This window comes from Geotrypetes seraphini, chromosome 1, assembly GCF_902459505.1.
Source record: "Geotrypetes seraphini chromosome 1, aGeoSer1.1, whole genome shotgun sequence".
In the NCBI taxonomy this organism is placed as follows: domain Eukaryota; kingdom Metazoa; phylum Chordata; class Amphibia; order Gymnophiona; family Dermophiidae; genus Geotrypetes; species Geotrypetes seraphini.
In genome coordinates this window covers 8487628-8502026 of record NC_047084.1, presented here as the reverse complement: position 1 = coordinate 8502026, position 14399 = coordinate 8487628, and positions in this window count along the sequence as shown.

The window sequence follows — 14399 nt, the reverse complement described above, 5'->3', positions numbered from 1 at the left end:
GATTGGGACCATTGCTCTAGGCAATCTCATCAAACAATTGATTATCCCTGGAGGACAACTAAGTCTAGGTTGGCCCACATCCTGCTCTAACCACTCCTCCAAAAAACACCCCTTTCAGCTCTGGGCACACAGCGAGATTCAGAGGCCTAGAATGTCCCTGGATATGTCCAAAAAGCCTTTTTGATTATCAGTACTTGTCTTTTAGGATGACCAAGTGCCAACTTGGGTGGGTTTTTGGACATATTTAAGTTTCAATTATGAGCCCCTTAGTTTATACAAAATCTTGCAAAATTTACAAAACCATATTCAATAGTATTCAAACAATATTTTGAGCACCTGTTGAGAACCTGTTCCTGACATAGCTACGATTTATATGCCTTCTTCAGGATAAGTGGTTTCCTGCAAAAATATCAATTCATTGTGTATTTCAAAAGTTGTGACTATTATCACATAATTAAATAAAAAGAAATGTATCAAACAAAACTTAACAGGAATGTTCACAGATCGTCTAAGTGCAGTCCATAGAAGATAGCTGCCATTTCTTTTGAAAGAAAGCCTGATGATGCTCAATCACATGACAGAAATCAACCAATGAACTACTATTGCTCAAAATAATAGACATCCATTTAAGTTCTAAATTAAGACCATAAGGTCTTACAAAGCTGCGATAGAGGTTTCTACTGCAGATCAGCAAGATAAATGCTCTGAAGCTCATAGAATTCCTATGAGCATCAGAGCGTTTACCTCGCCAGCCAGTAGTAGAAACCTCTACCATGAGCCCTAAGATCCAAAGCAGTCACCGATTCAAGTGATTCACCAACCGCCTCAGCACATTACAGCTAAATTTATGACGTTATTTAATTTTTTTGTTTCATGTTTTAAGCACTATCTTTCACCAAGGCGGTAGGGACTGTGACTATCTATGATGGTCCTGACGGCAGCTCTGGTTCGGTTTTATACTACATCACAGGGTTGTGGGTCTGAGCAGTCACTTGTATAATTGATAATATTGTTTGAATTTCAACCTGGGATTTCATATAGTCAATTAGAGATTATCCCAGAGATATATTGTATACTCCCAGTGTGTTTATTGACATTATGAAAAACTTCCACCAGGGGGGAGTCTATACTCTTTCCCTCAAAGACCCCTGCTGGACCACCTGGAGGAGGCTTTCAGATCTTTTATTCCCCAAAATAACTCTGCATGATGTTTAAAAAATAAGTTCAAAACATGATTATTATCTGTCTCAAATACAAAAGAAACAAGAGTTGCTCAAACTTCTACTCTGTCTAAGAAGGTTTCCAACATTTTAGCAATATTAAGGCTATAAAGGTTGACTCAGTACCATCCCCCTCCCTCTCCTGCTGTTAAAGTCTTTATTTTCTTAAATACCATTACAGAAATTAGATAGTTCCAAGTCTAATAGATGTTGGCACTGTCATATTGAACCTGGGACATTAGATCATTTATTATTTTATTGTCCCTTGATACTTCAATTTTGGAGCTCCAATTGGGATCAGGTGAACAAAGTAATGGAAAATCCAGTGGCACTAACATATGACACTGTGCTATTTGGCACTTTGATGAGAGCTAAAAGCCAAATATCATCTCACAATAACAAACTTCTCTTGATTATGGCAGGGGTTGCCATACAGCTTATTTTAAGGAATTGGAAAAACTGAGATCAATTGAACTATACCTTTTGGTGGGAGTCCCTGTGTTACGTCTTGAAAATGAAACGTACTATGGCTATGCAACAGGGACATTATAAGAAGTTTCTGAAGATTTGGGAGCCATTGACAAAATTTTGCAATGAGTGAGTGATGGTTGATTTTGCTCTGATCATGCACGTCCAGGGTGGGTGGGTAGGAGCGGGGTTGGAACATATTTTTAATTTTTTAATTTGAGTGTACTTTTTGAATATAATTATGGGGGGGCTGATATATCTATTTGTCATAGATTACAATTTTAATTGTATTTAAGTGCTTTTATAGTGTAATATGATTGTATTATATGTTGCACTTATTTATGGCTTCAAAATGATATTTTTTTTAAAAAAAATTTTTGTGTAGCTCATCTACTTTCTTTGCCCTCCTTCTAGCTCCATAAGTTTATTAGTCACAGTTTTAAGCTCACCCTTTACTTGATCGATTCTGGAATTCGCTGTAGTCTTTAAGTCAGTAATAGCTTTCTATTTGGCCTCTAGGGTAACCACATCCACTACAACAGGTTTTCCTCCTCTGCTAGTTCCAGCAGCTGTAGCACTTGACTTGGCCTTCTGATTATGTTCTGGTGCTAGGGTGTAGCTGGCAATGAAGGGTTTCTAGAACTGTGCAAATATGAAGCAATTTAAAAGCTTCTTAGAAGCCCATTGTTTTGTGAAGGCCTTTCTGGAGCGATGAAATTGACTGGGTCTATGTATAGATAACCATAGGAATATATACAAAGTATAGATATGTGTATGTGACGATTAACACAAGCAAAGAATCCAACAAAACTGCAGTGATATATCGGATATATCGAATCGAAAAAACAAAAGAAAAAAACTGCAGGAATGGTGCACAAGACACCACGTCTTTAATGAACAAACATATATTTAATCAAAGATATAGTCATAAAACAGTTTGAGGGGCATAATAAAAAAAACAAAACGTCTAAGTCCCCTTTTGGCCTAGGCCCTAGACGCTGAAAGTAGAAACAGGGAAAATGTCCATTCTCAAAAAAACTGTCCAAAATGAGAGTTTTTTTTAGAATGGCCCGCCTCTACGTTCATCTGTTTAAATGCCCAGACCACCACAACGTCTACACTTACCACATATAATCAATGAAAAAAAAAAAGCCTAAGTCCCAAAAGCCCAACACAAAAGCTTTTAGGTGAAAGAGGAGATAGTCCTTCGTCTAAAAGCTGGATTCTGTAACCGGTGTCTGCCAAAAAGAACACCGGTTACAGAATCCACACCCCTCCCCCCAGCAACGATCGCGGCAGGAGAGATGGCTCATCTCCCCTGTTGTGATTCATCCCCCTCCCCGACAACATCGGGGCAGGAGGGAGCCCAAGCTATCCTGCCCCAGTGAAACCCCCTACCCCCACCCCCTCTAAGATACGTGCAGGAGGGATCCCAGGCCATCCTGCCCTCATTGCATACACCCCCATGATCACCCCCTGAACCCTTGCTCAGCCCCCCTGATCCCTGCAGACCCCCCCACCCTGCGTCTAAAACTAGCTTTGGTTATGGACGATCAGACTTTTTGATCGTCCAAGTACCCATTTAGGCCACTTTGTAGACGTGTTTTTTTTTATTATGAGCCCCTTTGTATTCACAAGGATTGGAGAACATGGATCTGATATGGTCTGTGTTTCGAAGAAACATTCCTTCCTCAGGGGTCCTAGTGTGAGCAATTAAATGTGTATGAATGAATATGTGTATATTCAATAAGAATGGTGACAGCAAGACTATGTAATCGGATGATCCTGTGAGTGATAGTGGTAAAGAACTTCACATGCCATATTTGTGGAGGTATGATAGTAAACTTGCTAGGCAAAAATGTGATTATAATGGTCGAATGTGACTGAATCAAATAGAAAACGAAGAACCATGTGAAACTATGTAATGGAACATGGTGCCATATTGAACAAGGAGACCATACAAATGGGGAGGCATAAAGACCAGTGCAAAGAAAAACATAAAAGAGTTGAAGGGACATGAAAATATACCATATGTGAAGAGACCAGTGCAAAAAATAACAGGAGAGAGATGAAGAGACATACCAAAAATATACCATATACGGGAAAACCTTATGGATAACAATTGGAAATAATTAAAAGGAAATATGTATTCATTAAGGACAACAGATAAAAATATAAAATAACATGAAAGAAAATTAGTTAAGGTAACAAATTATGAAAATGGAGGTAACGGATTGTGAAAATGGAGGAGATATCATGACCAGAGCACAAGAAAGGGGTTGTGAGAAGACAATGTGAAGATTGTGAAAGGTAGTGACATATACAGAGACTGTTAAGCAGTGCATAAGAAAGAGAGCTAATTGCGGCTTGGGTGTAAGGAGGAGAGGAAAAATGCGGATAGGGTACAGGAAGTAGGATCATGCTATATTAAAGGAAAATGTTGCTGGTGCACTGCTGCTATAAGTAAAGTGTGGACCGGAAAAAAACGAGATGTGCTGCAAAATCAGCAAAACCAAAGAGTTGCTTTATGAAAAGTGAAAATAAACTGCTGCAGATTAAACAATGACAAAGATTGTTATAGTATTGTATGTTGATTTTAATTATGTATGTATTTTTGTAATCCGCTTTGGTTAAAGCGGCATAAAAATATGGTAACTAAAGAAATAAAATCAATATTCTTATAAGTAAAATATCCATCTAATGTTTTTAGCTCGCTGAAAGGCAAAAGCAGGTTTGTCCAAAAACAATGAGTATAAAGATAAAACTTGCCAATGTTTCAAAATAATTGCAATTACAGAGGAGAACTCTGAAAAATATAGAAACACTTCTACTAGTTCCTCCTCTCTTTTCTTTATAGGTCAACATCAATTCACAGTGTACATTTCTGGCACACAAATACACTTCTCCCTCCGTATTTGCAGTTTCAGTAATCACCGTTTCAATTATTCACGTTTCTTAGCTTGCTGACTCCTCCCCCCAAATTACATCAGCTTGCATAGAGAAATCGCTGATTCCGAGCATTTACAGAGAAAAATCTCCGATTAACGGCTCTTTCTTCACCATGTTTTGCCTCTCTTTCAGAAACAAGCCAGGTCTCCCACCTTGTTATTCGCAGTTTCACCATATTACATTACATTACATTAGGGATTTCTATTCCGCCATTACCTTGCGGTTCAAGGCGGATTACAAAAGGTTAATTTAAAAAAAACAGAGTTACAATGATTAGCAAGAGAGGTAAGTTGTAGATCTTATAAACATTTAGCGGGTTGTTGAGGGTGAGGTGGTTTGTAAAAGAGTTAATAGGTGGTCATAGTGGAAGTTCTTTTGTTATTATTAGTGCAGTAATGGGTAGGTCAAATGTCAGTTTTAGAGTTATTAAACGGTCGTGATGTTATTGCTGCTTCAGGAATTTCTTGAAAAGTGTGGTTTTTAATTCTTTTCTGAACGTCCTATAGTCTGGGGTGGTCATCAAGAGGTTGGAGATCTTGTTGTCCAGCCTTGCGGCTTGGGTGGCTAGGAGGCCGTCGTGTAGTTTTGTTCTTTTTACTTCCTTGATTGGGGGGGGGTATGAATGGGGAGTGCGTTTTTCTGTGTCTTGTAGTGGGTGCTTGGATGAGGCGATTGTTCAAGTATGATGTGCTGTCTCCGTGTAGGGTTTTAAATAATATGCAGTAGAATTTGAATTGGATTCTTTCTTGGATTAGAAGCCAATGTGAGTTGATGAAGGCTTCAGTGATGTGGTCATGTTTTTTCAATGAGTAGATGAGTCTCAATGCTGTATTTTGGATTGTTTGGAGTTGTTTGATCGTAGTTGCAGGGCAAGGAAGGAAGAGGATGTTGCAGTAGTCCAATATACCTAGTATTAGGGATTGTACTATAAGTTGGAATTGTGTTCTTTCAAAGAATTTTCGGACTTGTCTCAGATTTCTCATGACTGCGAATGATTTCTGAATTGTTTTATTTATTTGCGGTTGCATAGTGCAGCATCTGTCTATGGTCATGCCAAGTAGTTTTATGGTGGTTTGGATGGGATATTTGATTGCGTTTATGTCTAAGTTGGTTGTGGTTTGGATCTTGTCATTTTCGAGAAGGATGAATTTTGTTTTGTCTTGGTTGAGTTTAAGTTTGTGATTTTTCATCCAGGTTGTGACTGTTTCAAGTGTTTGGTGAAGTTTGTCTGTCATGGTAGGTTTAGAATGATCGTATGGGATGAGGATGGTGATGTCATCAGCATAACTATAGGTGGTTATGCCCAGATTGTCCAGATGCGTTCCTAGAGAAGCAGTGTAGAGATTGAAGAGGGTGGGGGATAGTGGAGATCCTTGTGGTACGCCGCAGGGGTTTGACCAGGATTCTGACTTTTCTTTGTTTGATTTTACACTGTAGGTTCTGAGTTTTAGGAATCCTTCAAACCAAGAGTATACTTTATCTGAGATGCCTATTGCGTCTAAGATCTGTAGAAGGATGTTGTGATCCACTAAGTCGAATGCCGCAGTTAGGTCCAGTTGTATGAGAAGCATTTTTTTCCCTGTACTAAGGTGTTGTCTGACGGTATCCATAAGGGAGCCTAGTAGTGTCTCTGTACTGAAATTTGTTCTGAAGCCTGATTGCATGGGGTGGAGTAGGTTGTGGTCATCTATGTAGTTGGTGAGGAGTTTGGCTACTAGGCCTTCTATAATTTTGACATATAGCGGAATTGAGGCTATAGGTCTAAAGTTAGATGGGTGGTTTTGTGGTGCTTTTGGGTCTTTTTGGATTGGGGTGATGACGATTTCGCTGAGGTCAGCAGGGAATGTGCCTTCTGTGAGCGTGAATTGAATCCATTGTAGAATTATGGTGCGGAATTTTACACTCGAGGTGGTAAGGAGATATGAGGGGCAATGGTTGAGGTCACAGGAGGCATGGCTGTATTTTTTGTAGAATTTGTTGAATTCTGACCATTGTATGTTGGGGAATTGAGTCCAAATTCTGTCTGCTGCAGTTGCCTCTTTTCCTGAAGGGTGGATTGTGATTGGGTTTTGATGGGATGGGTTAAGGATGAGAGTGGCTCTGGTGTTGGTAATTTTGTTCTTGAAGTGTTCTGCTAAGAGGGTGGGTGATGGTGGAGGTGTGTTCGTGGTGGTTGTGTATGGTTTGGTGTCTGTTAATTCTTTCAGGATTTGGAATATTTTTTTGGAGTCTTGGGTTTCCGTGCCTATGAGATTAGTATAGTAGCTTTTCCTCTTATCCCTTAGTTGATTTTTGTATTGTTTGTTGATTTTTTTCCATTCGGTTTTTGTTTGATCTTGGTTCTTTTTTCTCCATTTTCTTTCTAATCTTCTACACTGTCTTTTGAATTGGAGTAGTTCATTATCAAACCATTGGTCTGATTTCCTGCTGGTTCTGGTTTTGGTTTGTAGGGGGGCCAGATCATCAAGGATGTTGGTGGACACATTTTTCCAGTGGGAGATGAAGTTTTTTGGGTCGCAGTCTTGGATAGTTTCGTCTACATTTGACCAAAAAATGGTTGGGTCGATATGTTTGCGTGTGGTATATGTGGTTTTTTTTGATTCACGATTCACGATGATTTTTAATAGACAACAGCGAATAACATATGAAAAAGTTATTCATGGTTTTTCTGTATTTGTAGTTTTGTCCCTATCACAGCGAATACGGAGAGAGAAGTGTATACCTTTTTAATAACTGAGGGGAAGATTCTCAACACTTTTGCTAAACCTGCTCCAGCCAGTTTAGCGGGGCAGTATTTTACTGGGCGATTATCAGAACTGCTCACTGTGGTCTTTTCCAAACTTCCTAGCTGTCTCTGACTCTGCCGTGCAAATGTAGTATGAGGCCATTAATATTAAAATGAGCACTCTGGGTGATTCTCTATTATCGCCAGCTGATTCCCTAACCTCGTTGTAGCACATTTGCTGGCGATTTTTTCTAGCAGGGTCTGAGCTGTTGTAGCCTTATTTTCCAATCAGTGTTTGAGGGTTGATTGTTCAGGCACTGACAGGAAAGTAAGGTTTGACAACTCAGACACCTCCCCCAATGGAATTTTTTTTTTTTAAACAGACCCCAAATCGAAGATCGGCAGGAGGGATGTCCACTCCCTCTCACCACTGCTGTTGCACAACTCCCAATGACACCCCCCCCAGCAGTGGGAAGGATGCCCACTCCCTCCTGCCACCATAATTGTTGTCGCCCAACCCCAGGACAACCTCCCGTGCCCCCGACAATCCCACTATGACCTTCCCGCCCCCTACCTTCTTCACAAAGGCCGGACAGAGGGATGCCTACTCTCTCCAGATGGCAGGCCCACCTCTTCAAAATAGCAGACCTTCCCCTTCCCTGTGCAACCTGGGCCAATCAGAGCCTTAGGTCCCTCCCCAGCGCATCCCAGAATGTATCGGGAAGGGGAAGACCTTCCATTTTGAAGAGGCGGGCCTGCAGCCGGAAGGAGTAGGCATCCCTCCGGCAGGCCTTTGTGAAGAAGGTAGGGAGCATCGAGGTATGAGGGGTTGGGGGAGAGGAATTGGGCGGTGGTGATCATGGCAACAGGATGGAGTGGACATCACTCCTGCTGCTGGGGGGAGTGTCATCTATGGTTGTGTGACAGCAGTGGCGGGAAGGAGTGGGCATCTGTCCTGCTATTTGATTTGGAGTCTCTTTTTAAAAAATTTGCAGGTGTATTCTGCACATGTGCCAATGGCTATCACCAGTGATTCATCCCATGCATATTTAACGACCCTCAATGAGTCTCTGTGAACCTCATTTGCATGTGCAGGCTTTGGAGAATGACTCATCTTTTTCAAATTGTTACATTTATGGCCGTGACAGTGGCCTATCGGATTTTAGTGCAAGTAGTAACAAATCCATTCCTGAGAGGGAATATTCCCTATCCAAAAAATGATGATTCAATATTTTAGGTTGATTTTAAATTCCATAAGAGAAGAACATAATATACTGACACATAAAAATTGACCAATAAGTGCTTGATTTTAAATCATAAGGATGAAAGTTATTGAAATGCAAATATGCATTACATTACATTGGAGTAGGGAGTAGTTTCCAAACAATTATCTGTTGTTAAAATATGTATGTCCAAAAAAATCAATGGAGGAGTGATGATAATGGATGATAATTTCTAACTATGGATCCAAAGAGTTAAAATAAGAAAAAAAAATTTAAGTGGTTTTCTGTATCATTCCAAATAAAAATAGCTTGATCCAGGAACCTCTTCCACTCAGAACTGTAAATATACATATCTTCAAAATGAGCTACAAAGAGAATAGCCACTGAGGGAGCTAAAAAGACTCCCATGGCCACTCCCTGAATTTGTTGAAAGTATTCACCTTGAAACAAGAAGCAATTTTTAGAGATAACCAAATAAGACAAGTGTGTAAATATGTTGTCTTTCCAGACTAGCTTATAAATTCCTTTCAATCAAATGTAATGCTGCTGATTGAGGCATTCGAATATATGTATCGCTTGGAGGAGCATAATAAAAAAAAAAGTCTAAGACCTCTTTTGGCCTAAGGCCTTAAACGTTGAAAGTAGAAGCAAGGAAAATGTCCATTATAAAAAAAAACGTTCAAAAGGAGTGTTTTTTTATAATGGCCTGCCACTACGTTCATCTGTTTAAACGCCCAGAGCACCACTATGTCTATACTAACTCTCAAACGCCCAAAACCAGAGCTTTTAGGTGAAGGAGGAGCCAGTCCTTCGCCTAAAAGCTGGATTCTGTAATCGGTGTCTGTCAAAAACAACACTGGTTACTAAATCCACCCCCCTTCCCTTCAACGATTGGGGCAAGAGGGAGCCCAAGCCCTCTTGCCCTGCCAGCCTCGAACGTCCCCGACAGCATTGGGGCAAGAGGGAGCCCAAGCCCTCTTGCCCCGCCAGTTCCAAACATCCCCGACAGCATTGGGGCAAGAGGGAGCCCAAGCCCTCTTGCCCCATCAGCCCCAGAAGTCCACTATAGCTTTGGGGCAAGAGGGAGCTCAAGCCCTCTTGCCCCAGCGATCCCCAGCCCCCCCCCCCCCACCGATTACGATATGGCCAGGAGGGAGCCCAAGCCCTTCTGACCACAACCCCCCCTACCAGATTGGACAGGAGGGAGCTCAACTGCTCCTGCCTAGGCGAAGCCACTACCCCCTCACTTAAATACGGGCAAGAGGGATCCCAGGCCCTCCTGCCCTCGACGCACCTCCCCCCCCCCCCCCGCTGACCCCTTGTTTCAATATCCTTAATAAAGTCGTTAATTGGGCTTATTGTCTACTTTATTTGGACACCTAAGTTGGTGGACATCCATTATGTGGATGCCTAAAGTTAGACGTCCTTTATAGAATCTACCCCTATGGGTCTTGCTGAATGATCATTAATGTCATTATGAACTTTAGGTAGAAAATATATCCTTGGTGTACTTGGATATGAAGGACACAAAAATGATGCTTCCTTGATAATTTAACATACCACAATGCACAAATTGATGAACTATTTATTTAAGCTCATGTCACAAAGTTGCAACAGAATCCTCTGGGAGTTTACCATATGTAGTATCTGAAAGTTGTCTATTTGCTTCAATCAAATATTGAGAAATAGACTGAAGAACTATGGATCCCCCTTTAAGAGCTTGTGTGATTATAATAGTTCTATTATCTCCCAAATCATTCAATGCTAACCATTGTGCTTAATAAATATTAGGCCTGTTTGCTTAAGACAACATACTATGTTCCCATGAAGTTAGATTTTTAACAGCCATATCCAAAAATGTTATAAGCTCTGGGTCTATAGGTTGGGGGGGGGGGGGGTTGGGAACTGATGTTTGATAGAGCTATTCATGCTTTGTGGATGTTGGAAAAAATATTATTTGAAATATAATTTCCTGAAAAATCTAAAAAATGATACTCGGATCGTAATTAAAAAGATCATAAGGGATAGCCAGAACAAAATTTAACTCAAATTCATGCACTTGCAATTCATCAGTGTAAGCTGTCAAAGATTAATGTGACACAGGATACAGAAAGGGGTAATATATGGTAGCCAAAACCACACCTACATGCACATAGACAACAATCAGTCCAAAGACTCACAATCAGAACTCCTCTAGTCAACAATGCAAGCAGTCCCAAAAGACAAGAACTTTTTTCCACCCCATAATTTATATTCTGCATATCCTACAATTCTATGTGGACTACAAATTATTCAGGTACTCAAGCATTTTTCCCTAACTGTCCTGGTGGGCTCCCACTCTATCTAATGAACCTAGGAAAATGGGGATTAAGTGACTTGCCCAGGGTCACAAGGAGAAGTGCAGGATTTGAACCCATAACCTCAGGGTGCCCAGGCTGTAGCTCTAACCACTGTACCACACACTCCCACATTTGGCATGTATATGTAATGTATAATATAGCAGCTGTAAAGCTGGCATTCAAATATACATTATTGCCCTCTACATTAACATACTTAGCAAAATTCTATGGGACTCATAATTGAAAGAAAAAAAACGTCCAAAAAAGTCCTAAGTCGGCACTTGGACGAACATTGTCAAAATACGTCCAAGTGCTGATAATCAAACTGGGTTTTGGACGTTTTTCTAAATGACCTAGGCCTTCATAGTGCCACTGAATGACCATAGCTAAATGGGGCATTTCAGGAGGAGTGTCGAGGGCGGGAGTTGGGAGGGACGTGGGCTGGCTTACACTTAGTCGTACTGCATGTATAAAGTTATACAGCCCAGGATCGACGGAACTTGGAAGTTGTGACTTAGACCATGTAAAACATGGTCTAAGTCACAAAAAAACACCTAAAGTCACCAGATAAGCACTGCAAACACATAAAACAGACCCCCCACACACTACCCCAGTGATCACCAACCCCTCCACCTCCATAAAAATATTAATCACATCTTTAAAATTCAGCCTTCAGACCATCATCACCTGACCGCCTGGCATAGGAAAGCCTAGTCGTCCAGCACAGAGGCGGCTTAAGTCATCTTGAGAGTGGGTTAGGGACCCATGGAGAGGAGACCCCATGCCCATAAGCCCCTGTAATCATTGCATTGATACAGAAGCATGTGCACTCCCCTATACACCCCCAAAACCCTTTTGTACTGGCTTATAAGTGGCTCCTGCAGCCATAACAGCTATTAGGGTGGTAGATAAGTGGGTCTAGGGGATTCTGGAGGTGGTTTGGGGGGCTCACCATGACCTATAAGGGAGCTGTAGTGAGAAGAAGACATGGCACCCTTTTTGTGAATTTCACAGCAGTGCCCTGTAAGGTACCCCACTATTTAAGTGTCATGTCTGGGTGTTTAGTCCATCACTTTACAAACCCCTCCCACGTCCAACAGGGCTTGTTCTAGGCATTTTTGACTTGGACAAAAAGTTGGATGAAAATGTGCTATAAAGATGGACGATTTAGCGACTTGGATGATCAGATCGGCAGGACGTATACTTAGATGATTTTCAAAACAAAAAAAAATTTGGACGTATTTTTCGAAATTGTGTCCTAGGCTGTTTTTTTACTTTGGACGACTTGCGACTTAGACAAAAACGGACTTAGACGTTCCTTTCGATTATGCCCCTCCACATGTGTAAACCTCAGTACTGTCCATACCATGCTGACACACTTTTTTTTTTTTTTAATGTGGAAATGTGCACAGCTTGCACATCCCTGTGTAAATTGTGATCTTCCCAAAATTAGAATTTCCATACAGATGACATTTAAATGTTTAAATGCCAGTATTTCCACATGAAAATCTCAAAAAAGGCTTCTAAAATAACCCCCATAGCACACCATCATATGGATAAAAAATCCAGTACAACTTTATAAGTTAGTCATCCCATTGAATATCAGCTTTTTTCCTTATAGTATACCTTTGAAAATCAGTAAGCCATTTTATTTTTCTTCCCAAATATGCTTTCGTTCCTGTTTTATTTTCAGTTACTCTCATACTTGCAATCACTGCCGTGTCAACATTTACTTTAACAAGGAAAGATGCATCGTAGAGCTGGAGGAAACAAGGAACTGACTTTTAAAAGATTGATGAGTCTTCTTCAACAGATCAGCAGACTAATAGTATATCTCCTAGGGATATCACGTCCACAATGCATCTTAGTTTAAGTTAATAATTCTGTTTATAGAAAAAAATGAAAATTGTTCAGTTCACAGAGAGACACAGAAACTCTAAGTAGGCAGGAGAAGTAACCGACATACTATAGAGGTGTTATCAGAAGTAAAGAATAATGATATAGTTTCCCAAAAAGCAAGATTATTTGATTGTTGTTTCTATGTACGGTAACTCTGAACAAATTGAATTAAATGTTTACTGAGTTTAGACCTGCAGTTTCTTCACCAAGGCATGAATCGGGACAGGCATAAGCAAATAAACATGACATACAGGATAGTGATTTTACAATTCCAATTTGCTCAAGAGATTGGCATGTAGAACTGTACAGAGAGCAGAGGTTCAGAGCTACAGCATTGCCAGCTATCTATGTTACCACAATGAGCATGGCACTTCCTCATGCAGAAGTACACTGAACATATTGCCAGAAAAAAATAAATAACTAAAAGAAGAGTGTTACTGACATGTAGCAAACCCAGCACTAACAATATATTGTAAATACTAATTTTGCCTTTTACAGGAGCAAACTACAAACTTTTTTTTTTTTTTTAGTAAAAAATTAAAATGTTCAGAAAAGCAAGAAATGCCAGCTTTTCAATGGAATCGTTCTACTTTGGGTACATGCTGATTAATTCCCCCCTCCCCAATTAATTATGGAAGTGATAAAGTCATCTGAACAAAAAAGGGAAAACCTTAAGATCCCTATAATTGATTTATAACAAAAATATGGTGAGTATTTTTAGTTATTAGCATACATTAAAGCATATGCTTTACAATTCATTTCTTATTTGCAGTAAGATGCTTCAATGAAACCACTTATCTTAGTGGTTTCAAGTGACCAATGTTCTAATAATCCAAGTTCAGAGCAAATCCGTCAGATGAAGAATATTTGACCACAAGAGGGAGTCCCTTGCTAACTATTCAATTGTCAAGGTATAATAAAACAAATTTGAACACAAAATGATAAATTATCACTTTGATAATACCTTTCAGTATTTTTTACATTGGCTTAATACAAGTAAGTTAATCATGATTCATTTGCTGTAGAGATTGAATCTTACAGATCTTTGGATTAAAGAGTAATATTCTTCATTTAAATGTATTCTTTATTTAAAATTTTGTTGAGCCAATAATTTCTTATCATACATTTAAAAAGAAGATATAGACATTCTCATTATCAGATCAATATTAACTTTTTTGCTAGGCAAAGCATAATATATATATATACTCTCTCTCTCTTTATATATATATATATATATATATATATATATAAACGGTCTCTATGTAAATATAAACATTTACTACAATAATTACTTCACATTTCCTTAAATATTGATTGTAATTAATATGTAATTTGGGAGCATTAAAACAACTTAATGGTGTTAAATAGCATTAAATGTAACTTATTTCATGGTTCATTATATAATATTTACAGTAAGTAGTGATTATCTCAGTAGGTATCAAAAATAAAAAGTTATTCTGGATATTTCTTGATTTTATGTGCCTTTTAATTTACTTTGATTATATTATTGCTGAAGATATTGTGAATTATTTTAAAAAAATTGTAGTTATGCTTTAAAAAGCAAAAATCAGAGTAA